Source organism: Sus scrofa, chromosome 18, assembly GCF_054392235.1.
Source record: "Sus scrofa isolate SSC_HxYL_T2T_F1_AM1 chromosome 18, Sscrofa_HxYL_maternal_Yorkshire_Landrace_v2.0, whole genome shotgun sequence".
NCBI classification, from domain to species: domain Eukaryota; kingdom Metazoa; phylum Chordata; class Mammalia; order Artiodactyla; family Suidae; genus Sus; species Sus scrofa.
The window spans coordinates 47,085,869-47,113,267 of NC_139400.1; the positions used below are offsets into that span (position 1 = coordinate 47,085,869).

The following is a 27,399-nucleotide window of genomic DNA, read 5'->3' on the forward strand; positions in this document are numbered from 1 at the left end:
TGGAAGGATAGACAGTTTTTATTTGTATACACAAAAACCATCTTTAGAAGAACATTTAACTGTTAGGTTGCCTGAGGAGTGCAAAAGTGGGTAACTTGGGGATAGGAGGAGAACGATTTTATTACATATCTTTTAGCCCTTAGAATTTTGAACCAATTGATTGTATTACCTATTGGACAAATATATAAACTCCAAAAAAAGTAAATAAAAAGCATCTTCAGAAATGAAAGCATAAACACTATATGACATCCACTAAGCTATGGGTCATAGTTTTCTTGATTGCTACTGCCTGTGTCTGACACCTGTTGGCAAATCATTTGTTACATCAATGAAGTTAACAAAAATCTCAAAGTGTCACTACAAAAATTTTGGTTTTCTGCCTCTTAGGGACTCACATGTGGCATATGGAAGTTCCCAAGCTATGGGTTGAACCGGAGCTGCAACTTCAGCCTAAGCCATAGCAACGCCAGATCCAAGCCGTGTCTGCGACCTACACCACACCTCACTGTCACACTGGATAGTTAACCCACTGAGTGAGGCCAGGGATCAAACCCACATGCTCATAGTTACTAGTGAGATTCATTACCTCTGAGTCACAACGCGAGAACTCTTCCAAGAATATTTTAAATATATTTTACAAAGAAAGTAAAACTAGAAAAAAAAGGTTTTGATTCTTCCAAAAAACAATCAGGGCCCTATCCCAAGTCTAGTGTTTATCAAGCTCTGAAAGTCTTCTAGGACCTGTATTCTTTTACAAGCACCAAAAGAATTGATTGTATTACTCTTGTTTTACATTCTCGTCACATGTCAAATGTTTCACAAAGAAGTTAACAGGGAAACCTTTAATAAGCTACCCAGAAAAACCACTTTAACTGAGTCAAAAGTACATGGATTATACCTCAACAAAGTTGTTTAAAAAAAAAAAAAAAACTATTTTAGAGATATTAGAAATCACATCAGTAGTTACCTGGAGCATTAGGGAGGTAACTGTACAGGGGCACAACAAACTCTGGGGGTGATGGAAACATTCTGTGTCTTATTTAGAATAAAAATTAAAAGGTGTATATGTCAAAATTCACTAAACACTTAAAATCTGTGCATTTTATTGTATGAAAGCTATACCTCTATAATAAAGTTACTTAATAATTTCAAAAGCATTTAGAAATGCAGACTCCCGGAACACTCTTGGTGAAATGAACTGCTGGGTCTGTGGTAAGAACCAGTTAATTTCTAACAAGAGGTCCTCGTGACCCTTATGCATGAGATTCATCAATTATTTTTTGGAAAACACTGGCCTAGCATAATGTTGTATGTCCAGTAATTATGAGGATGTTTTGCAAAAATTCATGATTAGGTGATTGATTCTCAAGTTTGAAAAATACTAAGTGGAAGGAGTTCTAGGAGGAAGAATTATGCACTAGATGGTTAAGAAAGACTTTTTTTTTTTGGACTTTTTAGGTGGCATATGGAAGTTCCCAGGCGAGGGGTCAACTTGGAGCTGTAGCCACTGGCCTATGCCACAGCCACAGCAACATGGGATCCAAGCTGCATCTGCGACCTACACCACAGCTCTTTGCCAGATCCTTAACCCGCTGAGCAAGCCAGGGATAGAACCTGCTTCCTCACTACCAGTCAGATTTATTCATTTCCACAGAACCATGACAGAAACTCCCGAGAGACTTTTTTCTTCTTCATCTACTATAATACTTCAATGATTCTTCATCTCTAGTGTGATGGTTCTCAAGCTGGGGCTATTCTGCCCCCCACCCTCCCATCCCAGGTGACATTTGACAATGTCTCCAGACATTTTTTTTGTCACACCTTGGGAGGAAGAGTGCTACTGGCATCCAGTGGGCAAAGGCCAAGGATGCAGTAAACACTGCACAATTCCCAAGACAAAGAATTCTAAAATTCCAAACTACACTAGTGCCCAGTTTGAGAAACCCTGACCTGAGCCTCACCTCAGATCAAGCTACTAAAAGCACTTGGTTGTATGGAGCCCCAAAGGTAAACAAAATTATTAACATGTTGCATCTTCAGGAGAGTCAATTTTTACTTCCAGATTAGTAGGGAAGGAGGGAGGAATCATCTTTATATGGTGTGTAAATCAAACAAAGATAAATAAATTGAAAATGTCACATGAATACCTAATATAAACTTCAAAATAATGTAAGCAGGATCAGGCTTTACTCCCTAACCTCAGGGGTTACTTATGTACTCTCCTAAGCCTTCAAAGTTCTTTTAAAAAGTTAAAAAAAACTTGCCTAACAAACAAAATTTAAAAACAAACAAAAAACACATTTGCCTAAAATAAAGTACATAAATTTTAGCATGACAAGCAAGACATCATCTATAAGCTACCCCATTAAGGTTTTTAGGGCTATTTGTTACTGCATCCTGTCTAACTTAGTGCTATTCAAAGTGTGGTCTGTGTACCAGTGAGCCAGTCTGATTGTCTACATGTTTATACCAGAGAATTACAGAAGTTGAAAGCAGAGAAACAGAAAATTTTATACCAGAATAATTTTATGTCTATTGGATCTTAAAAAACTCAGGCCTGTATTATGCCTTTTTTATTACCTATTCACCACTAACATTTTTGCAGTAATTTGTATTTTACAACTGTACCAGTCAACAGTGACCCGGAAATAGGAAGGAAGGAAAGGAGGGAGGGAAGAAGGAAGGAAGTAAAGGAGGGAGGCTGGGAAGGAAGAAAGAAAAGGGAAAAGAAACACTGAGAAGCACTAACCTAATCTATAGTGACCGATTCATCTAGTAAGAAGCAAAGCCAGGATTTGAATTCATCTCTGTCTGACACCAGAGCCCTTTTTCTTAATCACTATGCTATATTTCTGTTATTATTAATACTTTAAACTAAAACCTCCATATGTAATCCTCACCTCTGCAGAGCTAGTCTGCACCAGGTATAAACACAAGGATTTTTTGTGTGTCTGGCCTAAGGCCTTCAATGCCGAAAGCAAACAAGCTGCCTCCCTGGCCCCTTTTCCCCAGGTTCATACTGAAAATTTGTCTCTCATTATACTTGATGATGCAAAAGGACAAAACAAAAAAAAAATTTTTTTTTCTCCTCAAGGCTGAGCAGAGACATTTAATGACATGACACTATCTTCTTTTGGGACTCATCCTGCTTTCTACAAGACTTTTGGAGGTAACAGCCTCTCAAACAGCAGTAAGCCCCATATCCAACTACAGTAGCTACATAAAGTACAGAATAAATGAATCCAAAATAAGAAAAAGCCACATAGACTTAATAGCATTTAAAGTCTTCCCTCTACACACTAAGACCTCCAACCTCTACTATAAAGTTTAAAGATCTATGATTTGACCCATCCATACTACACATCCAGTGTCTTTGCAAACTTTTTTGGTCACAATTCTTGATTTTTTAAAAAATGTTATATCCCAACCCAATACACAACGCTTACAAAACAAAATTTAGCCCCCCCCCCCAAATCTTTAGTAAGTGCAAATACTGCTATTTTCTATTTCTTTCCTACTTTTTAAAAAGTATTGGTAGAAATCCACAAAACTGATTTCAAGACCCACTAAGAGCTCTCAACCTGCAGTGTGCAAAACACTATTGAAAGACCAAAAGTCTACATTTAACAGTATGCGCTCATCTGGCAAGCCTAATCTATAATCATGCTACCTTAAAATTCTACCCCTCAAAAACTCATTTTTTTCTACATCAGTTTCATTGTACAATAAATCTTACGTCATTTACAATCCAAACTTTGTACAGAAAAAAAATACAAAAGTTAGTTTTGTCTCAAAATTTAGTAAAATGCATAACGTTGTGGTGGCCAAGGAGGAGGGAGTAGGATGGATTGGGAGTTTGAGTTTAGAAGATGCAAACTATTACAGTAGAATGGATAAGCAATGAGGTACTACAGTATACAGGGAACTATATCCAATCTCTTGGGATAGAACTGATGGAAAATAATATAAAAAGAATGTGGGAGGTTCCCATTGAGGCTCAGCGGTAATGGACCCAAACCTGACTAGTATCTATGAGGATACAGGTTTGATCCCTGGCCTCTCTCAGTGAGTTAAGGATCTGGCTTTAGGAGTTCCCGTCGTGGCTCAGCAGTTAACGAATCTGACTAGGAACCATGAGGTTGCAGGTTCGATCCCTGGCCTTGCTCAGTGGGTTAAGGATCTGGGGTTGCCGTGAGTTATGGTGTAGGTCACAGATTCAGCAGGGATCCTGCATTGCTGTGACTCTGGCATAGGCCAGAGGCTAAAGCTCCAATTGGACCCCTAGCCTGTAACCTCCTTATGCCGCGGGTGCGGCCCTAGAAAAGGCAAAAAGATCAAAAAAAAAGGATCTGGCTTTACAGAGAGCTGTGGTATAGGTCACAGATGCAGCTTGGATCTGGCATTGCTGTGGCTGTGGTGTAGGCTGGCAGCTGTAGCTCCAATTCAACCCATAGCCTGCGAACTTCCACACGCTGCACATGCAGCCCTATAAAAGCAAAAAGCAAGGGAAAAAAAAGACTTTTTATATATATATATATATATATATATATATATATATATATATGACTAGGTCACTGTGCTGTACAGCAGAAATTGGCACAACACTGTAAATCGACTATAATTTTTAAGAATTTTTAATGGATAAATTTAAATTTAAAATTTTTCAGGAGTTCCCACCATGGCACAGCAGAAACGAATCCGACTAGGAACTATGAGGTTGCGGGTTTGATCCACTAGCCTTGCTCAGTGGGTTAAGGATATGGCGTTGCTATGAGCTGTGGTGTAGGTCACAGACGCAGCTTGGATCTGGCATTGCCGTGGCTCTGGCACAGGCCAGCAGCTACAGCTCCATTTAGACCCCTAGCCTGGGGACTTCCACATGCTGCTGGTGAGGACCTAAAACGGCAAAAGACAAAAAATAAAAAATAAAATAAAATAAAACAAAAATTTTCAATCTCTATTCAAAAACTGAAGATAGCTTATTAGCTTAAAATATGAAACATGTTCTTAGCTGGTAATTTAATTAGGTAACAATATTGGTAAATCCCAGATTAGAGTCTATGGTGAACATATACACCATCAAATTATAAGAAGTCTGAAACCAACTCTATCTACTACTAACTTCACTCTGTCTAGTCATCTGACCACCCCTCCATTAAGACTTTATAAATCTAAGGCTTCCTGCTCTGTGTGTGTTGTCGTTGTTAACACTCAACAATTGCTCTAAGACCTGTCAGGAGTCCTACCTTGTCTCAGACCAGTTTATAAGTCCTCACATGTACTTATTTAAGATTATTTCTTTGGGAAAACACAAAAATCCAAATAATCAATTCCATAACAAACTTCTGAAACATCATCTATTATAATAGATATGTATTTGATACATAACTTACATCTCCAAATTAAAATCAGAAACCAAAAATTCTTAATTTTACACCATTATAAAATTCTTCTGTAAATTAAAATCCACTTGACATACTTAAAGTAAACACAAAATAAATTTCTCGGTTGTGAACTTCAATTCTGTGAGCCTAAGAGTGCCTGTGGTATTTTTAATAACTGTACTGAGAAGACCTGGCTCTATCATGTTGTCCCAACACAGGACACAATGCTACCTACCATATAAACCATCTATGTGGCCTCCACATTTATTTCAAAGCCCCACTTAAACCAATCTCCTCTAGCCCCACCCACTGAACAGCTGGGTGGGAGGAAAGACTGGATGGGATGAAAGATTGTTTCCTGCCCCACACCCCTAGCTCCCTCCTTTGCTATTTGGAGGAATAAGGGATCCAAGCAACACTGACTAGCTTAGTAACTGTTTATATCCTGCTAAGGCACTATCCTTCCTCCATCAGGATTCCGAGAAGATCTCGCGTACCTGTACACTTAATGCCTAAAAAGTTCCCTCCTCAACTTACTTTTAAACTTAGGGAGGGAGGGGCTGACCATACTCATCACCTGTTTGTACATGAATATGTAAAATAAGTAAAATGCTTCTGAATCTAGATTATCTGTTCGTTTATATTACCAAGTGCACTCAGGAAGATATTCTACCATTTCATAAAAATAACAAAGCCAAAAGAAATCATAAAGTTGGATTACAACAAAGTCGCAAGGATAAATTATTTTAGTATCTAAACAAACACCTGGACGTTACAAATTCTTTGCCTACACTATGAAAACGCAGATTTGAAACAGTGTCCTCTCAAAATGTAACTTAGCAAAAGGAAATGTGTTAGAAAAAAACATTTATTTCCTACAATACACCCAGTATGAAATGGAACTCAGGAGTGGAAAATGTGAATGAAATGGCCCTGGTTCTTTTTCCAATGCGTAGGGGAGGAAAGGAAATGAAAAGGCTTCTTAAGAGAATAAATGAGAATACTGAAATGCTTCCAAAAATGAATTTCGTTAAATATCAACAGTCCGTATCTCCGACTCCCTCCCTTTTCCAGCGACCCTTCCCACCCTTTCCGCTCCTGGGGAGGGCGCCCTTCCTAAGCGCACTCTTTTACCATTTTCCTAAAAATTTAGCCCAAACCAGGCTCATTATCCTTCTTACTCAAGCCTCGCCCGCCATCCACCGGCCTTTGGGGCCGCGCCGGGGGCCGGGGGGAAGCCCCGAGAGGCGGGGAGAAGGTGCGAGGAGGCAGCGCGGCTCAGCCGCTGCAGCCGCCGCCACCTCCACCGCAGCTTCAGCCTGGTGCATCCTTCTTCCTCCCTCCCCGCCGCCGCCCTCCCCGGGTCAGCCCACACAGCACCCTCACCCGGGCGCGCGCACACACCCCCACCCTCCTCTCCAGGCCCCCTCCTCCACGAGGGGAGCTCCGCGGCGGGTGCTGCGACCGCCGAGCGGGGGAAGCAGGGCCGCAGAACAGGCGGGCCAGGGAAAGACGACCCCGCTCGGGCAGCTCCGTCCGCGGAGGCCGCGGGTCCGGTGTGGCGGCTCACGTCTCCCGGCCCCCCACGCCCGCCCGCCGCGGCACAGGAAATGCCGCCGCCTCGGCTCTCCGCACATTCAATTCAAACTGTCACCGCCGCCGCCGCCTCCCCTCCCCCCGGGCCCGCCGCCACCGCGCCCCGGGCCCTTCGTCGCCCCCGCCCCACCTTCTTTCGCCGCAGCCCCCCGCCTTGCTCCAGGGCGTTACCCTCGCCCGGCCAGACGGCCGCAGAACCCTCCTGCGTCCAGACCCGCCGACCCGAGTCGCGACGGCCCAAAGCTGAGACTCACCCATGGTGCTGCTGTTGACGCTCCTCTCCTCAGCAGCAGCGGATCTCGCACTGACCGACATCCCCTCCCCCCTCCGCGACCAGCCCGGGAGCAGCGCAGCCCGCCGATTCTCCAAAGCCGCCTACGCCGATTTCGCGGCGTAGCCGCCCGGCGTCGCTGCCCCGCTTACGCAGACGACCGCAGGAGGACTCCTCCACTGGCTCTCGCCTGACTCCGACTCCCTCCCCCGCCCCCTCAGACTAGGCTTCCGGGCCCAGAGGCGGCTGGTTTCAATCTCGCGAGATTACTTCCTCGGCGCCCTGCCGACTTGCTCGTTTTTCGAGCATGACTTCATTGGCGTCAGCACTCTTTTGCTCTTCTGGTTTGGCCGCCATGTTAAAATTGGCGGGATTTGGCACCTTTGGGGTCACGGACATTCAGGCCTCTGTGCGTGTTTCTTCAACACTGCCTCTAAGGTTAACGCCTTACGTTTGTGGGTAAAAAGCCTGGGGACGCTGAGAGGGAGGGGCCGGTTGGGCGCGAGGGTGTGGTTTTGCCCGAATCAAAGATGGCCGCCGTAAATGCAGCCCCGCACAATTTCACGTCAGGTTTTGGAGCTGGGAGAGCCGCCGGATTGGCTTTAGCGCCTCCTTACGAAGTTGGCGTAAAGCAAAGAGGCGCCGCTGCAAGAGGCCAGAGCGGGAGGCTATGATTGGGGCGGGGCCGCGTCCACCCCTGGGCTCCTAGCTACTGACCTGGCGGCAACGCCCGTGCCAGTGAAGAGAGACCCTTAAAGGCAGGTGCCTATGCCCCAATCTATACCTGTTTACTCAGTTTGACTTTCGGAGTAGAAACTGAGATTAGGCCCTGGTTAACCCGACATTGCCCTCGCGCTGTCGCTTTCTGGTGGCCTGGCAGAGCCAAGAGGTCAGCTGCTGCAGCTTCCACTGCGGATTCTCCACGGTCACATTCATTCGTGTTGGCTTAGCTCGTTGGTGCAGGTTTGGTCCTCGTGGCGCTCGCACTCTATCTAGTTAAGGAAATGAATGGACACACGTGAAACTATTGGCTATCAGTTAAAGATTAATGAAGGGTTAAAGTGTGTGGTTAATTAGCAGTGAATGTCTCCGAGTCGTTGGAACCTTCGCCAAATACTTTCTAGTAAAAGTAGCCTCACTTTGCTCAGAGCAAACCCTGGTCTTTTGTACTTTCCTAAAAATTAATCGCTGTCTTAATTCATGCACACGAGTTATCTTTCCTGTTAAGCTGTATGTTATGGAGGATTTTTTTTTTTTGTTTATAATATTCTGTTAATTTCTGCTGTACAGCAATTTCTGCTGTGTATCTGCTATACACAGATACACATTCTTTTTTTTCACATTATCCTCCATCACAAGTGATTAGCTATAGTTCCCTGTCGTATGCAACGGAGCAATTGTATATGAGCTCGCACAAGCGTGTTCATAACAGCATTGCGTGTGTGTGTGTGTCGGGGAGTGTAGTTATCTGGGAGTTGTTTGTTTGTTTTGGCTGTTCTGGGGATGGGGATGGACCCCACAGCCACAAACTGTAACCAGAGTCACAGCAGTGACAATGCTGAGATCCTTAACCCCGAGCCATGAAGGAGCTAATTTCAATGTCCATTTACAGGAGAAGGAATGAATAAGTTACATCATTGGACAGACTGACATACACAGAATGGTAAAAATGGAAATTAATGAGAAGCTACTAGTATTAATTTGGAGTTCATTAACATAATATTGAGAGGGGGGAAAACAACTCACAGAAGATGTATATGGTATACCATAAATAAAAGTTTGAAAATAAACTGTGAGATCAAACTGAAAATCATATAAGGAAGTTGTAGATACCAATTCAGAATAGCAGTTACTTCCTAAGAGGAATAGAAGGGAAGGTAACTGAGTTCACTTGTAGTATGTTTTATTTTCCACCAAAAGTAATACGCAAAAAAATGTGGCAAAACCTTAAAGGTAGCTGGAGGATACATGGGTGTTAAATTGTAATTATTTTCTATACTCTTGTTGAAAGGTTTCCAAGTAATTTTTTTAATAAAGGAAATTTTACCTAAGGAAACAACTTATTTTGTGTCTTAATATTGTTTCTTAAAACTCCATTTGTGCCGAATTGCTCATAGAGTGTGTTACGATGTCTGCTCAACCAATCATTGTGTTAAATTTCTGAAGTTTCACATGAGCGTTTTACTTTAGGAAACTGTAATAAATATCTCCTTTGAAGAAGGCAGTGCAGCAGGGAACTTAGACATGTAGCATCTGGAGTCACATCACCTGGGTTCAAATTCCAGCTTTACCACTTACTAGCCATATACATACGGATAAGTTGCTTTAGCTTTCTGTGATCCGGCTTCCTCATCTATAAGTGGAAATAATACTACTTACCTAATGGAGTTTTTGTGAGAGCTAAATGTGCCCAGTCCATAATAAATGCTTATTATATGTTACTATGTACAGATCATTTGAAAAATAAAAGTGTGGTGAATACTATTATTGTTTAATAAAATCTAATAGTTTTATTTTTTTGTCTTTTGTCTTTTTAGTGCTGCACCTGTGGCATATGGAGGTTCCTAGGCTAGGGGTCTAATTGGAGCTGCAACTGCTGACCTATGCCACAGCCACAGCAAGCAGGATCCAAGTCTACATCTGTGACCTACACCACAGCTCATGGCAATTCAAGATCCTTAACCCACTGAGTAAGGCCAGGGATTGAACCCTCATCCTCATGGATGCTAGTCGGGCTTGTTAACCACTGACAGGAACTCCTAATAGTTTATTTTTTATTAAAAAAAAAAAGATATCTGCCTTCCATCTCTATTGGTATGTTTCTTTGAGGGAGATCTCTTAATGGATATGAAAAAGGTGAATTGTGTTATTTTGCTTTCTGAAATGGATAAACTCTTAATATAAATAATATTGATAAGTTCTTTGAGATTTGTTCATTCTTCCCAGCAAATCCCAACCCACACAGTAAGAGCTTCACCACTTTCCACTGAAAATTAGATCGAGGGGTACAAGGAGTGAGATGATGACATCTTATGGAACTTCTCCCATGAGGAGTTCAGTAGTTGGTGAGTGTGTCTGTGTGCATGCACCTGTGATTGTGATTCATAAATGATATGGGAGGAACAGAGAGTGATAGAATTATTATATTCGTTTCATGATCTGTACTGCACTGTTTGCAATATTATATTTGCAAATACAATATAGTCTAGACCTTAACCCTCTGGTTCAGAAAATGTTTTTTGCTTTTTTTTTTTTTTAACAAAAAGTTGATCTGAAATTCTGGAGAGACCATGTGGATTTTTTTCCACTGTATATTTACAGTGTTCAATCTTAAGCGGGCCAAGCAGTACTTGTTAACCTAGTTAAATCTCTTTTCCACAACGGCCACCCCAGATTATCTCCATTGTTTTCATTTATTCTCAGCAAAAAATTGAACCCATCAGAGAGGAATTCCAACAGCTTCCTGCCTCCACATTCATAAGCTTACCTGCATCTACACCCACCTTTCAGACATCCCAATGGATCGTGTGTCCTTCCATCTAAGGAATATATTTCTATATGTTCACTGTGTTTCATCTCTTTGGCCTATTCTTTGGATTCTGTCTCCTCCTACCTTGCCAGGAACTTCACTCAATGGATTATTTATTCAGTAAATTTTTGATGCTTTGTCCTTATCACTCTACTGATATCCTCAACAAGGTTATACCAACCTTTTCATTCAATCTAGTGGATGATTTTTTTAAAAAAATTTTAGTTAAGTATTTGATACTAGTGACCATGGCCTGCTATATTTATATCCCTTAATTTGTGAAACTATACTTTTCTAGTTTTCCTCCTAGATCTCTGGCTTCTTTATTTTACCTTCTCGGACTCTCATCTTCTGCCTGTCACTTAAGTGTCCATGTACCTAGAGTTGTGTCCTAGTCAGTTTATTTCTATCTCACTTTTTATATTCTCCTTTGGGGATCTCATGCACTTCCATGGCTTCAGTGATTATATATATGCTGGTGAATCCTAAATAAAAATTTCTAGTCCAGTTCTCTCTCCTTACTGTAAATCTGCACACCTGATTGTCTTCAAAATACATGTCTGATGGAGATCCTGTCATGGCTTAGCGGGTTATGAACCCGACTAGTAGTATCCATGAGGATGAGAGTTTGATCCCTGGCCTCATTCAGTGGGTTAAGAATCCAGCATTGCTATGAGCTTGGTGTAGGTCCCAGACACAGCTCAGACCCCGAGTTGCTGTGGTGTAGGCCAGCAGGTGCAGCTCAGATTTGGATTTGACCCCTTCCATAGGGCACAGGTGTGGCCCTAAAATAAATAAATAAATATATAGATATAGACATAGCTATCTCCTGATAGTCCAAGATATCTCAAAACAGTATATCCCAAATGAAACTCCTCATTTTCACTATATGTTCTTTTATGTTCCCAATATCTAAATGGTATCATCAACCCAACTGCCTAAGCCAGCAGTATGGTATTATACTCAGTTCCTCCCTGTCTCTTATTTTCTAGTCATCAGAAAGTCCTAAGAGTTTTTCCTTCTCATTTATCTCTAATCTTTCCTTTGCTCTCCATCTCCACTACTACTGTTCCAGCTAGGCCAATATTATCTCCTGCCTCAACTGTTAGTCTTTCTGCCTATTACCCTGTTCTACTCCAATTCATTCTTCACATGTGCCTAGAGTGACCTTTCTGAACTTTATGTCAATCCCCTGTTCAAAGTCTTCAAGTTTCCCCTCAGGAAACTTACATGATACATTTTATTTCTGGTCAAGCGGCCATGCCTTGCTTTCTCTCTCATCTCTAGCGAGCCTTGGTTCTCCCTATGCCTGGGACAGTTTACTCTCCTTTTTACACTTGCATTACTTACCTGGCTTTCTCCTTTAAGTCTCATCATTTTCTCTAAAAAGCCTTCCTTTATGTCCCAAGATTGGGCAAGGTACCCTCTTACCCCACGTAGTATCTTGTACTTATTTACTCCTATGGTGGTACTAATAGCACAGTTACATAAATATTTGTCTCTTCCATTGGAGTCTAAGCTCCTTAAAGCCAGGGACTCTTATCTTGCTCACTTGTGTATCCCCAATACCTAGCGTAAGGTATGGTATTCATTACTTCATTCAGCAAATATTTCTGGGCCTTAGACACTAGCTCAGTGGTTAATGTGTGGAATGAGGAACTCTCTCTTTTTTTTTTTTTTTTTTTTTTGGCTTTTTTATATTTCTTTGGGCCGCTCCCTCGGCATATGTAGGTTCCCAGGCTAGGGGTCTAATCGGAGCTGTAGCCGCCAGCCTACGACAGAGCCACAGCAACGCCGGATCCGAGCCGCATCTGCAACCTATACCACAGCTCACGGCAACGCCGGATCCGTAACCCACTGAGCAAGGCCAGGGACCGAACCCGCAACCTCATGGTTCCCAGTCGGATTCGTTAACCTCTGCGCCACGACAGGAACTCCGGAATGAGGAACTCTTGAGGGCGGTCTCTGAGATGTGAGGGAATCCATGAGATCAAAATTATTTTAATTATAATACTAAGACTTTTTTTTACCCTTTTCAGTTTGTCTCTGTGAGCAAATAGTGGAGTTTTCCAGATACTATGTGAAGTGTGATAATTGCAACAGATGAATGCAAACACACATAAATAATCCAGCTGCCTGATACTAAGCCAGACATTAGAGGAATTTTCAAAAATGTAAAACTATGGCATGGCCCTCTTTAAACAATTTTTCATTGTTGTTGTTTTGGAAGATTATTATTTTTCATAAAATATGTTCTTAATGTTAACATGTAATTTATTTTCAGTGAATAAATATTTTTAAACTTTCTCAGTTTTAATTTCTAATACAGTAATTATCAATAAATATATTACACATAAACAAAAACTCTTTGAGATCCTCAATGATTTGTACAAATGTAAAGGGATTCTGAACCTAAAAGTTTGAGAATTGCTGCACTAGCACATATTATGTGTATTCACTGTAGATGTGTTGAATAATTAATGAATGTCAATTTGCCCAAACTCTGGCACACAGCTGCTCAATATTTCCTAAAGCTTCTTTCAGAATGCTGAGAATTAATATCTGAATAGGCAAAAATAACATCAACAACAACAAAACCAAAAATAGGCTTATTATCTGAATATGCAGTGGTGAAAGTATTTTTTAGGTGAATGTGCTTTCTAAACTATGGAGTTTCATACAAATAACAACGGTTTTGATAATTGTCTACACTAAATACAGACCAACATTCTAGCTTTGGTAATAGAATCAGGACTACCCTATCATAATCCAATACTTGACTTGAAGATAAGAATTTTTATAGCCAGCAATTTCACATCAATCAAATTGAATCCATATAACAATGCTGTGAAATAGATATTACCCTTATTTTTTAAATAAGGAAACCAATGTTCGGAGAAGTGAAGTGATTTACTCAAGTCCTCAGAATTTGTAAAAGTCTGAGACAAGTTTCAAAGACCTCATGCTTTTCCAAAACACAGAACCTCAGATAAAGGGATTTGTTCCTTTGTTGGCCTGAATCCTCTTCTCATTTGTGAGGCATTTGGTCTGGTGAAAGGGTAGGATATTTTGTTTTGTTTTCACATTTTTCAGGTACTTTTACCTTTAATGCAAGAACAAGGACATGTGAATGGTATTCGGTCCATATGAAGGTTTTCCTTGAGGAAAACAACTCAGAAAGTGACAGTATAAGTGATATGGCCCTTCTTATAGGACAAGTCTGTCCGAGTCACTACATTGCACAAACTTAGCAGACATAATCAGATTGGGTGGTAGGAACGGAGCTTGAAATTTCAGGTATGTATTTTGTAATGTTAGTTAGGCAATTTACAATATTTATTTGTTAACAGTAATGTCCAAATATCCAAAAAGACCTTGAGTACTTTTTATTCCTTTGAAGGACAGTAGGAGAGGATTGAGACATGATATGTAAAATAAAGAACCACTAACTAAAACTTTCTTAAATTCATGGTTAAATAGCATAGCTTAGAGGAAAGTTCTGTTGAGATCAAGAATTTAATTAAAATAATTGATAATGTTAATGATTTGCAAGTGAAAGGGAAGAGATATTGACATGCCCTTTTATAGATTAAGAATCTATCTAGTACAGAAAGTCAAGTGACACCTGCAAGGTTATACAACTAGTGAACAGAAATTAGAAAAAATAAAGCCTCATACGTCCCTTTCCTTTGTAAAGATCAAACTTCATCCCACTGGAGAAGCTAAAAACATAGCAATAATGACAAAACAAAAAATAAAATAAAATGAGAGAATTTTGCAACTTGAAGATCAGAGATTGTAAAGAACAAATAGCTATCATTCTTAAATGCTTTACCTTAGAAGGAGGAATTGTTTTTTTTGTTTGTTTGTTTGTTTTCCCCACCAGCCAGGGAGGGAATGGAGGAGAAAACAGCACAAAAATAGGATGTCAGAATCCAGACTGCCCCAGGGGGCCTGATTTATCTCAATTTATCACTGGAGCTTCAGGGAATTTTCAAATTCCAGGGCTCTCCTGAAAATTTACTTCTAATGAAGATAAGAGTCCCACTTTGCTCTCAGGACTCCTTGTCCCCGGTAATAGATTGGCAGCGCAGTGGCCTCTGGGGCTGAGGGAAGAGAGGAAGCCATTTACCTTGAGTTTTTCTCACCAATCATCACCTGGTTGTGAGCCATCCAATCTGATTACACGGTTGAAATATCTCTGAGCCCGATATTGGAGAAAAATTCAAAGTACATTTAAAAAAATCTATTATAAGTGGAAAATGCCATTGGTGCCAACTCCCTTTGGCATTTCCTACCACTGAATCACAAACTGACTGAAATAGGAAATAAGGACACATGGTTTTATGGGAAACCAGCTGCCTTCAACAACCAGACTTAATATATTGACTTTGGCAATGATTGAATGCCTCCTGCTGTATAAGCGGTTCGTGAAAGTGAATTGAATTGAACAAAGTTTATGTAGATGGAACATGTTATGTTAGAACAAGGCTATCATTTTTAACAGGAGGAAACTACTCTCTCAAAATCACTTTTCCTCATAGACCACTAAGTGAAGGGCTAGTTCCAAAGGTGCACCTCGGAGATCTCATATCTAGGAAAATAGGAAATTCAGAGAGGAAGCAAATGCCAGTGCTAGAATAATGTGCTTTATGTGAAGCAATAGTATTGGATTACCATGAGACTTCCTGGCAAACAACAAATGCTTAGTAATTGTTAAAATAGTGTGTCATTACTCCCTTTATGAGGCTCTCGACAAAGACTCTTTCTTGTACTATACTTCTAATCATTTGATATTGATTGGATCCTATTTTAGGGAGAAAGTTCTACATCTGATAGAAAATAAAAAATCAAATGATGATATTTGTGATTTTTTTCCCATGATGTGATCCATTTCATGGAAGGAAACTGTAATTGAGATTTATTTATAGTTTTTAGTGGATATTCTTTTTTTCTCTTGATTTCCTTCTGGAAATTTGGCAGCAAATGATACCATCTTGCCAGTCAACCTCCATAGACAGATAAACAGATTTATGAAATAAAAATAATGGCCATCTTTAGCATCCAAAATGGTCACAAACACAGCATTAAACACTAATGTTGAACTGTAAGGATTTCTCCCTGGAGTTCGTGTTCCAAAAAGCTACATTTATTTCTTAACAGAATCTAATGTCTAAAGAGTTCAAAGAGACCTTAGAACTCAACATCAGCTACCTACAAATCCAAGAACTTTCCCAAATATTATTTTTGTCATGTTATGTATAAGCCCACAGTACCAACTACTGAAACTATAAATGTTAGGGTTTGAATTTAAATGAAGCAGATGTATTACAGATGATATTATATTACTTTACAGTCCTATTGTTCACATATGGCATGGGTGAAACTCTTTTCCTCTTACAATGTACAACACACAAGTGAGCAAACTCTTCTGAAATCCTTGTTTCTGATAAAAGTATTCATTTAATTGCTTATTATTTCAAAATATGTTTTGGTTTGAGTTAAATGTCAGTGACATTTAGACACTGTCGATGAGAACTAGAAAAAAATTTTCTCTTGTAAAATTTAGCTGTTTTTGCAAATCTGTGAGCAAACAGGACCATGAATTACTTTTGCTATGAAGCTACAGACCCTGAGAATAGACTAAGCTTAACTATCTTTTCATCTTGTGAAAGCCTAGCATAATTCCTTGCACATAGTAGATATTCCAACATTTTTGGAAAACCGCAAAATGTTTTAGAAATAATTGCATATGTTTTTAGGGTTCAAAGTGTCTAAGGAAACTGAATAGAGTAGAAAAACCAAAACCAAAAAAGAGCCAAAAATGGACCTCGAATATTGCAAAAAGAGATTATTGTATTATCTTCATATTTGCTCTTTAATTTATCCTCAACTCTTTATTTCTCCTCAAAACCCATACAAACACATTGAGAAAAAAAGTCAGACAAAAACAAAAAACACTTTCCTACAAACACACACACCTACACACCCTGGATTTCACATGGTTTATCTGTTTTGTTTTGTTTTTTTTAGCATCACCATGAGATTTGTTTGTTTTTGGCATGTCTTGACAGTCAAATGAAAGGCTTAGCTGATACTGCTGCTGGCAAGGGTGGGCAGAGAGGAAGAGGTCCACCTTTCACTTCTCTTGTTTCAGCCCTGCTCCTTCTCACCCTTCTCTCTCCCTCTGGATTAGTTCTAGAAAAGAGGCAGGTCTGACTCAGCTTCCTAAGATATACTAGATGTTGGGGGAAAGTAAGCACAAGCTCCCCAGACCTGTGGTGCATGAGCAAGAAATGCAACTTTGGGGGGGAAAAAAGTGCAAGAGAAGGAGGAGATCACAAAAGTAAAACCTTCCTTTCAATCACTGGCAGGTACTCTGCCTCTTCCTTTCCTTTTGTCTCCACCACACAGCAGTCTTCAGCAAAGAAATCTCTCATTTTACAAGTAAAAGACATTGCTGAAGGAAGAAAAAATATTAGGAGACCTTGAGACCAATTATTCCAGCTACTGTGGCTGTGTAATTCTGGGTGAGTCACTCTTCTTCAGGAAATTGAAAGAATGTCAAATATGTGAAAGTTACTGAGGACAGCAGCAGAGCAGAGTGTGGATCCTCCCTACCTCTTTCTCACGGAAGCACACACATCAGATATAATGTAGGGGACAGGGGGTGGTCGGGGAGAGGGAGTGTATTAAAATGCAGTCACCTGAGGCGTGTGAATTCTACCTAGGCACTCGGTTCATATAGGGTAACTGAATTATCTTAAAGATTTATCTAACGAATTTAAAATAATCCACCAAGATGAGCTCTTTAGTCCCATCAATCCATGGAAGAAACATTAGAGAAATGATGTGGAAAAGATTTTTTTCCCTTTGTTTCATAGTTCACATAAGGAAAATGGAGGATAATTCAATGGGAAAATTCCGTAATAATGTCTTCCTGTAATGTCATGTCAGAATAAAGTACGTCAAAAAAACAAACCGTTCACAAACATTCAAAGATCATTGAGATTCCCTAAGGGTCATAATATACATCCCTTGTGAAATAAACTGCAAGCAAAGTGAGGGCAATAAAGGAAGGGCAGAGAAAGCGCATGGGATGAAGAGAGCAGGGAACAAGCGGCTCGGACAGCTTGCTCACACCATACGGACCTCAGCTCAAAGCAGAAGGGCCAGCAAGGCTTTGAGAATAACTCCCTTGTATTCGCTTGCTCAGGCTGCCATAGCAAAATACCACAGCCTGGGTAGTTTAAACAACAGAAATTTATTTTCTCACAGTTCTGAGGCTTAAAGTCCAAGACCAAGAGTCTGCAGGTTTGGTTTCTCAGAGGCACCCCCCTGACCCCCCGCTTGACTTGCAGATGGTGGCGTTCTCTCTGTGTCCTCATGGTGCCCCTCCCTGCTGTCTCCTTGTCCAAATTTCCTTTTCTGATAAGTACACCAGTCAGATTGATTAGAGCCCACCCTAAGGGCCTTTTTTTTTCTTTTTTTTTTTTTTTGCGGGGGGAGGGGTGCTTTTTAGGGCTGTACCTGCGGCATATGGAGGTTCCCTGGCTAGGGGTCCAAGCGCAGCTACAGCTGCCAGCCTATGCCAAGCAACTCCAGATCCAAGCCTCGTCTGCGACCTACACCACAGCTCACAGCAATGCCGGATCCTTCACCCACTGAGTGAGGGCAAGGATTGAACCTGCAACTTCATAATTCCTAGTTGGATTCCTTTCCACTGCACCACAGCGGGACCTCCATAAAGGCCTCATTTTAATGGAATCACACCCTTTAAAGGCCCTTCTCCAAATACAGTCACATTCCGAGATACTGGGGGTTAAGGCTTAAACATGAATTTTGAGGAGACACGATTTATTCCATAATACTCTTCCTTTGAGTTGGCAGAGTCTGGTTAATATTTGGCTATTCCTCTTCTAGAAATTTATCCTGGAAAAATAACTAGCACATATGCCAAAAAAATATTTACATAAGGATGTTTATTGCAGCACTGGTTGAAACAGCAAAAAATAGTTCATTTTATAGTAGATTTGTATCATAAATTACCGTCTAACATACATAGAGAATTCTAGGTCTGGAAAGATGTCCAAGATGTTATATCAGAAACTCAAGTAACAGAGCACTGTGTAAAGTATAAGCTCATGTTTAGAAAAATTATATCATATATTTATATAGGCCTAGAAAAATGTCTACAAGGATATATATCAGACTCTTAATAGTACTTACCTCTAAGGTATGGGCTTTGGAGTAGGGCCTTTCACTTTTTATTTGTATATTTATACAATATGAATTTTTGCAACAGATGTATTTGCTTTTGTAGTTAAGTTTGAAAGCATTAATTTTTACTTCCCGAGGAATATGGGGTAGACAGGTTTAAAGCCTATAAAGTTTGACAAATACTGTAATAAGTAATAAAAGCTACATCTACTACTTATTCATTCAACAAATATTTTTGAGCCCCTATATCCCAGGCATTGTTAGGCACTTAACATATATTATACATACTCCTTACAAAAAACTTCTTGAAGCAAGTTTTACTGTTTTGATTTTACAATGGCAGAAAGCAAGGCTCAGAGAAGTCAAGTCATATTAAAAAGCCGCACAGTTAATAAACATCGAAGCCAAGTCTTTGGCCAACATTACCATGTTGCATTATAAAATTACTATCTTCTAGAGTTCCCACTGTAGCACTTAAGAATACAGTAGTGGTTGTATGTAGTGGCTCAAGAACACTACTGTAGCGACTCGGATCACTGCAGAAGTGCAGGTTCAATCCCAAGCACAGTGGGTTAAAGGATCTGATGCTTTATTCTGAGCTGTGGCTCGGATTCAATCCCTGGTCTGGGAACTTCCATATTCCTCATGTGCAGCCATAAGAAAAATAAAATAAAGTTACTATCTTCCATTGTATATATAAGATATGAAAATTTGTCATCCAGCTTAATATTATCTTATTACATTTATAGGTCATTACTGAATTCTTTCAGCAAATAAACGAACACCTTTATTTATTTATTTTGTATTTTTAGGGCCGCATCCATGGCATATGGAGGTTCCCAGGCTAGGGGTCTAATCAGAGCTACAGCTGCCAGTCTATGCCAGAGCCACAGCAATGCCAGATCCGAGCTGTGTCTGCGACCTACACCACAGCTCATGACAACGCCGGATCCTCAACCCACTGAGCAAGGCCAGGGATCGAACCCGCAACCTCATGTTTCCTAGTCGGATCTGTTTCTGCTGCGCCATGACGGGAACTCCTAAACTACCACCTTTAAATCTAAATCTATCTACCTATCTATTCATCCATCCATGTTTCATCGCCACTAATCAGAAATATTTACCAGGACGTTTTCAAACTACAAGTGATTTTAATAAGTGGAAGAAAATTCCATGACCTCAGGCTCCCATTAACTTTGATTGGGGGGGAGTTCCCCTTGTGGCTCACTGGGTTAGGAACCTGGCATAGTGTCTGTGAGGATGTAGGTTTGATCCCTGGCCTCATTCAGGGGCTTAAGGATCTGGCATTGACACAAGCTGCGGCATAGGTGGCAGATGCAGCTCGGTTCTGGTGTTGCTGTGGCTGTGGTGTAGGCTGGCAGCTGCAGCTCCATTTGACCCTTAGCCTGGGAACTTCCATTTGCCATAGGTATGACCATAAAACAAACCAACCAATCAACAAACAAAAAAACAGTGACTGGGGGGTACTGGGGGAGCACCAGGAGAACCACTCTGTTTACTCTTTTTATTGTAGAGTAGGACTGGTATTTGGAATACTAATAAAGCAGTGTCTGGGTCTATAACTTCAGTTTTCGAAAGAAAGAGGCTTTGATGGATCATGCCCACTGATTACTGTCACTGTGAGAAGCACACACATACGGATTGTTCCCTGTGAAAATGAGGACTTTGTACAGACAGGCCGGTACAGTGGTATGAAAAGTACCTCAAGAGAATCTCTGGAGCAGCAGGACTCTTGATCATCCCATCCCTTGAAATTGAATCATTTATCTTCGGAGAGCAATAGGATCAATTTGAATGTGCTTCTCCCTATCTACAAGTGTGATTTCCGGGATTTCAGCATAACTTCCAAATTCCTTCCTAACTCCTGCCTCTGGTATCAACATCATTCCTCTAAGTGTCTGTTCTTCATTTAAAAACACAAGGTCGGAGTTCCCGTCGTGGCTCAGTGGTTAATGAATCCGACTAGGAACCATGAGGTTGCGGGTTCGATCCCTGCCCTTGCTCAGGGGGTTTAAGGATCCGGCGTTGCTGTGAGCTCTGGTGTAGGTTGCAGATGCGGCTCGGATCCCGAGTTGTTGTGGCTCTGGTGTAGGCCGGTGGCTACAGCTCTGATTAGACCCCTAGCCTGGGAACCTCCATACGCTGCGGGTGTAGCCAAAGAAATGGCAAAAAGACAAAAAAGTAAATAAATTTAAAAACAAAACAAAGCAAAAAACACGAGGTCTCAAAAGTACAAGGCTTTCATCTGTCATCAGACATGTGTTACTTGGTGTGAATGGAGGTGAAGGCCATGAGGAAGAAACAGGTACAACTGTGGAAGCCAGGGGAACAGAGAAAAATTTGCCAATTTCCCTATGTTGCCTAGGACATAATCTGGGAATAATGAGAACCCTGTCAGTCAGGAGTCACTGGGAGTTAATTTTACACACTAGTGAGTGGAGTATGGAAATAGCTGCCTCATGTCTCCTGTGAGCAGAGCCCATTACAGTCCAATGATTTTCCTAGCTATCACCCCTAGGTAAGCCTGAAAAGCCTTTGTGCCCAGTCCCTACAGACACCATGGAGAGAGAAAGAACGTAGGCTTTGCATTCAGAACAGTCTTAGGTTCAGATACAACTCATTCACTTACTGGCCATCGGGCCAAATCAGCCTGTCTCACAGGGTTGTCAGGAAGATAAAATGAGATTATCTAAGTGAAGAGCTTTGCACAGTGCCTGGTACACACAATGGACCCAATATACTATCAATCTGTTCTGGGTTCCTGCTGAGAATTCCACCAGGACCAAAGCCCAGCCTTGAACCTAAGCCCAGTCAGTTCTGAACCCATATCCTGCCAAATTCTTTCTCTAGGCTTGCACCCTGTTTTCTTATCCTTTCCAGCACCAGGATAAAGCTTAAGTCTTCTCTGGTCGCCCCTCAGACTTGGTGATTTAAATCAAGGATTTTCAACCCTTCCTGGAACCACCTAGACTTAAAACTTCTCTGTGTGCGGAGCCTGGGGATAGGCATTTTTTTAAAAAAAGCTCTTCCTCACTGCAAGGGTCATCTCACTAAACCTCACTCATCATTGCTTCTAAACTGAAGCTCCTAGCAGGATGTGTAACCAGGACTGGAACATCTACCTTGCAGACAGTGGGTGCTTAATAAATGTTTATGGAGCAAATGAAGGTTTCTGTTGGCTGTTATATTTTCCTTACAAAGATATTAATCCATGAAAAATTAAAATAATGTTAAAATAATGGCACCTGCCAGACTGGTTTATGAATGACTAAAGCCTATTCTCTTTCAGGATGGATTTTGGGAGGCCAACTATTAGGGAGGACGCCCATGAGTACAGAGTTCTGTGGAAGGAAGCGAAATGACAGCACGTGGAAGAGTTTTATGAAGCGTGAAGGAATATTTGAAATAATAATGATGTTATGCCACCCAATCTTATTATTAGCACATTCTAATTTGTTTTGGGGAAACTGGAGTAAGCAATTTCTCATAGGTTACAATGTATGTCAGCAGGAAAGGGAAAAGTAAGAAAGGGGACTCTTTGCTATTCAAGCACAATAAAAGGACTCATCTCCCTCTCTCTCTGTCTCTCCCTTTTTTTTAACCTTTAAAAAATTTTTATTACAGAAATTTTCGAACATTTAAAGTAGAAAGAATAGGTATCTGTCACACAGCTTCAACTATTATCAATGTTTGTCTATATGTGATGCAAAAATAGGGCTTCTGAGTTTAAAGATTGTTTGAAAAGAATGTGTAAATAAATGCTTTAGGACTAGGTCAACATTCTTTGGGAAGATTTAGAGATAAAGCGTACTTCCAGAGCACATTTACATATATTTTTCAACATCTGGCTAACAATTCCTCTTTGATTTTGAATGATTACAACATCCCAAACTGCACAATCTCCTGATGAGTGTATATAATAGAGTACTTGTCTCTAAAAAAAAAAACTTATTTATTTTTAGAACGTTAGAAAATTGTGACTGTGTCCCCATCTGCGCTACAAAGGACCAGTGAGCCCAGTTTACTGTGGTTTCTGCATTTGATGGCTACAAATGAACCACCATCAAGCTAGTACTATGACAATCCAGAGGGAGACTCAGTGAGACAGGCTGCAGGTCTGGTTCGGCAACTGCAGGAGGAGTCTCTGAGTGTGAAGGTTCATACTCTATGGCAAAACATTGGGGAGCGATTAGTAGTTTCACAATGAATATGAGCAATTTCTTGGGGATCACTATTATTTACTTGGCTCAATCATTTATTTAAGTACATGCTGATGTCACAAGGTTTAGCTTTTCTACCACGCTTTTTCTTCCAAGTAACCAGTTTGTATTTTCTGTTTTTAATACGAGGTCATCAGGTGTTAAGTTGTGCTCTTGAACGGTGGGAAGGAAAGTCTTAATATTAATGAATCCACTGCTTGAGAGGAATCCACCATATCATGCTTATTGAACATAGTTTCGTGTCAAATACATGGCTCAGTATGTTGAATGAACACGGTTGCTCCTTCCACGTATTTTTCTAACTGCTCATGTGTTTTAATACTACATTAATATGTTTATAGTCATTCAAAAAATTTCACCCATAACCAGTGTATTCTCCGCTGGTATTCAAATTTCGTGTCGATATTCTCTCTAACCCTCTGACCTAACAGTTCCTTTACCTTGAGCTCTGTGACTCCATCTCATTCTCCATCAAATCTTCCTTAATGGAGCCGCACCTTAGTTTTCACCATCATCCATAACGTCTCAGCATCTGAGACTTGCAGACTTGAAAAATTTCTTCCGACCACTACGTATCTGTCTCTCTCTCCTATTACCTCACTTTTTCCGATCTTCTCTTCCCATTTTCAGGCCAACTCCCTCTGCTCTTTCTCCATTTGCCAATCTTCTCAGCCTCTTAGGACCGTTCTTCACACCGTGCTCAGATTTGCATGCTAATGACTGGCCTCACTCATCTTCTGTCATAACTGTCCTGCCCAATCTCCAGCCCTGTTTAAGCCAACCATCTCTTTCTTGTTCCTTTTCTAGGCAGCTGAACAATTCTGGAGAAAGTAGACATAACCAGGTTGACTGGATGCTCTAAAATGTATTTTTTCCAATTTTTCTGGAAATTCCTTTTCTTACCTCTCATCGATTCACCTTTTTTTCTTTTTTTCTTTTTTTTTTTTTTTTAAAGGGCGTACCTGTAGCATATGCAAGTTCCAGGACTAAGGGGTCTAATCAGAGCTGCAGCTGCAGTCTACACCACCACAGCAACGCCAGGTCCGAGCCACATCTGTGACCTATGCCACAGCCTATGGCAAGGAGGCCAGGGATCAAATTTGGATCCTCACAGCTACTATGCTTGGTTCCTAACCCGCTGAGCCACAACAGGGAATCCTCATCAATTCAACCTTAAAATACATATAGCCGTGGCTCCAATCTTCTGCACTCCCTTAACAATTTTTTTTTCTTTTTGGCTCTACCTGTGGCATATGGAAGTTCCTGGGCCAGGGACTGAACTCACACCACAGTAGCAATCTGAGCCACATCAGTAACAACACCAGATTCTAAACCCACTGAGCCACCCAGGAACTCCTGTACTCCCTTTAAATTTCTATACCTTCCTCCACCCTCTTTTGTCACCTACTTTATGGGAAGCTGAAGATCATCTGATATAAATACTATATCAATTTCACCCTGTCCAAATTATTACCCATTCCCTTTGTCTTCCCTTCAATCTGTGAAGACTTTTCCTGATTTCCTTCTAAGGCCAGTGTTTCCCTCTCTCCTTTTCTCTCTTCCTTCCAAGGGTCCTTCTTGACTTCGACCCCTTTCCATTTTCTCCCCTTTGTCTACTCTCCTTCCATTCTCTGTGCCTTTCTCCCTTGATACCTGCAAACATTTCTTTCCTGGCCTAATACTCTCTCTTGATTCTAATTTCTGTTCATGGTATTCCTATCCCTCTTCTTCCTTTTCATCCACAAATTAATCCACCTTGGTTTCTTCTCCCTCTTGATCTTCAACATCATCAGTTTATGGAAAGTCCTAAAGCCAAAACCTTTTTTATGGACCTTCTGCTCAAATTCTGTCTTCAGCAGAATTTGACAGTATTGACCACTCTTTCCTTGGAGCTCCGTTACATTCTTTTGGTCCTCCTGCACCATGGACTACTTTTGGTTAGTTTTCTCCCAGGATTGCTAACCTGCCCCACACCTCCCCTTCCTTAAAACAAGCCCTTTAAATGTAAGTTTTCCGAAGATTCGGTGTTCAGTCCACTCTATTTTGTCTTGACGGTCCCCTGGTAATCTCATCCTATCATGTAGCTTCATCTATCTAGCTACATATGTCATTCTTTTGTAAGAATGACTCCCAGCTCTGTACCGTTAGCCTTTATCTGTTTTCCTCTAATCAGACCCTGTTCCTCACTATATGCTTAGCATCCCACATTGATGTGTTACAGACACCTTAAAGTCTGATCTAAATTAAACTCATCTCTTTTCACCCCTGGTTTTCTTTTTTTTTATCTTGGCTAATCAATCCAATAAGGTCTCTTTCTACCATTATCTTTCAATTCAATCACCTCTGTTCACTACGTTTCTTCAGAAACTCATTAATTCTTGCCTGGACCATTCCATAGCCTCCTAAAAGATCTCCTTGCTTTCAGTTTGTTTTTCCTCCATTTAATGGAACAGCAAGTCAACTTTGCTATTCACCTGGTAAGTGCTTTTGCATTAAAAATACACTCTTTCCCATTCTTTGGCTCATTTAATTGTCTTTTCCCCCAATACCTTAAATGTGGGCTCTTGTGAACACTACCGTTCGAGTCATTTTCCAAAGGTTCAGATCTAAGCATGTCAGTTTGAGCTCAAAGACCTTCCTTTCCTTTCCTACTCATTGTCTTCTATAGTCAAAGCCTCCCATGATTTGGTCCAGATTCATCACTCTATCCTTATCTCCCACTCAGCTCTTACAGCCTAGTCTGTAACAAGTCCTTTTAAACAGACCCTGTACTCAGTTACTCTTTTTAAACTACTGCCTCTATCACTTGCCCTTCCTTTCAGACAGCTTTTGCAGGTTTACCTGGTTTTCAAAGCCTCGTTCAAATCATTCTCCTCCAAAATGCTTTCTCCAAAGTCAAAACAAAGAGCCTCTCCACATGATTAAGTACTTGGTTGATATCTGGAACACAGAGTTTATCACAATCAGTCTTGTTTCTCTTTTCCATTTTACCAGTCACATAGACGAGAGGGACAGACTAATTCATTTCTGTATCCAACCTAATGAATGAAAGCATAGTGAGGGCTTTATTTATTGAGTCATTGAATTCTATAGCAAGAGTTGCCTTGACTCAATTTATAGAATTAAGAATAAAATTTAGCTTATTTTAAGGAGCAAGATTTTTCTGTTGGAATTCCCATTGTGGCTCAGCAGGTTAAGAACCTGACTAGTATTCATGAGGATGCAGGTTCGATCCCTGGACTTGCTCAGTGGGTTAAGGATCTGGCATTGCTGTGAGCTGCGGTATAGGTCACAGACGTATCTTGGATCTGGAGTTGCTGTGGCTGTGGCGTAGGCCAGCAGCTGTAGCTCTGATTTGACTCCCTAGCCTGGGAACTTCCATATGCTGTGGGTGTGGCTGTAATTAAAAAAAAAAAAAAAAAGATTTGTATGTTGTTTTTTCAATGATTTGTCTTTATTGTAATATGAAATTTCCATTCATAATAGAATTTCTACAGTTGGAATTATTCAATGGATAAAATTCATAATAGTTTATTAAAACAAGTCATTGTCTAGTGTAATAAATAATAACATGTTAAAAGCATGGCACAGTGCAGGTGAAAGAATATGTTCAAATATCAAGGGAGTTTCTGATTGTAATTAAAAGAGATGATGTGTGTAAAATGCTTACTCATGCTCTGGTATAGACTAAACATTAGATAAGTGTTCCTAATAGTATTAAACAGAAAGTAACACAGCTGGAAAAAATAATTTCCTTTTCTCCATGTAGTCCAACTAATTTTGTGTGACAGCTGATACTAACTTTGCATTGGGTTTTTAGTCAGTCAGATAGGTCTTTTTATGATAATTTCAAGAGCAAATAACAAAGAGTAAGTCATGTGAGGAGATAGCATGATGTAATTACCCATGTGCACTATTGCTGAGGACGTCGTTTCCCTCTGTACCACTTGATATTCAGTGAAATAAATAATGGAGATAATTGTCACATTCCAAACAAAGACATCTGCTAAACCAGGCTACTCAAGCAAAGCTGTTTGCTACTGACAGCTTGTTTCAAATGTGAATGTTGCCATTAAGAAAAAATAGAGTTTCTGTATTTATCATATTACCTAATATGTTGTGTTGGCAATGTTTCATCTGGGAACCAAAAGAAGCATA

At 40.5% G+C, this 27,399-nt stretch overlaps 1 protein-coding gene across 6 annotated transcripts in view; it reads right to left on the reverse strand.

Annotated features, from left to right (window-relative positions):
• SEPTIN7 (septin 7) overlaps positions 1–27,399 on the reverse strand; it is a 202,048-nt gene that overhangs the window by 93,088 nt on the left and 81,561 nt on the right. For 3 of the 6 annotated variants that reach the window (XM_085005834.1, XM_085005831.1, XM_085005832.1), the window contains one exon: positions 8,036–8,243. The gene's annotated coding sequence lies outside the window, so the exon portion shown is untranslated. Of the gene's footprint in view, positions 1–7,234; positions 7,287–8,035; positions 8,244–26,082; positions 26,182–27,399 lie in introns of those variants that run through there. The other 3 variants (XM_085005830.1, XM_013990841.2, XM_085005833.1) reach the window with 2 other exon arrangements.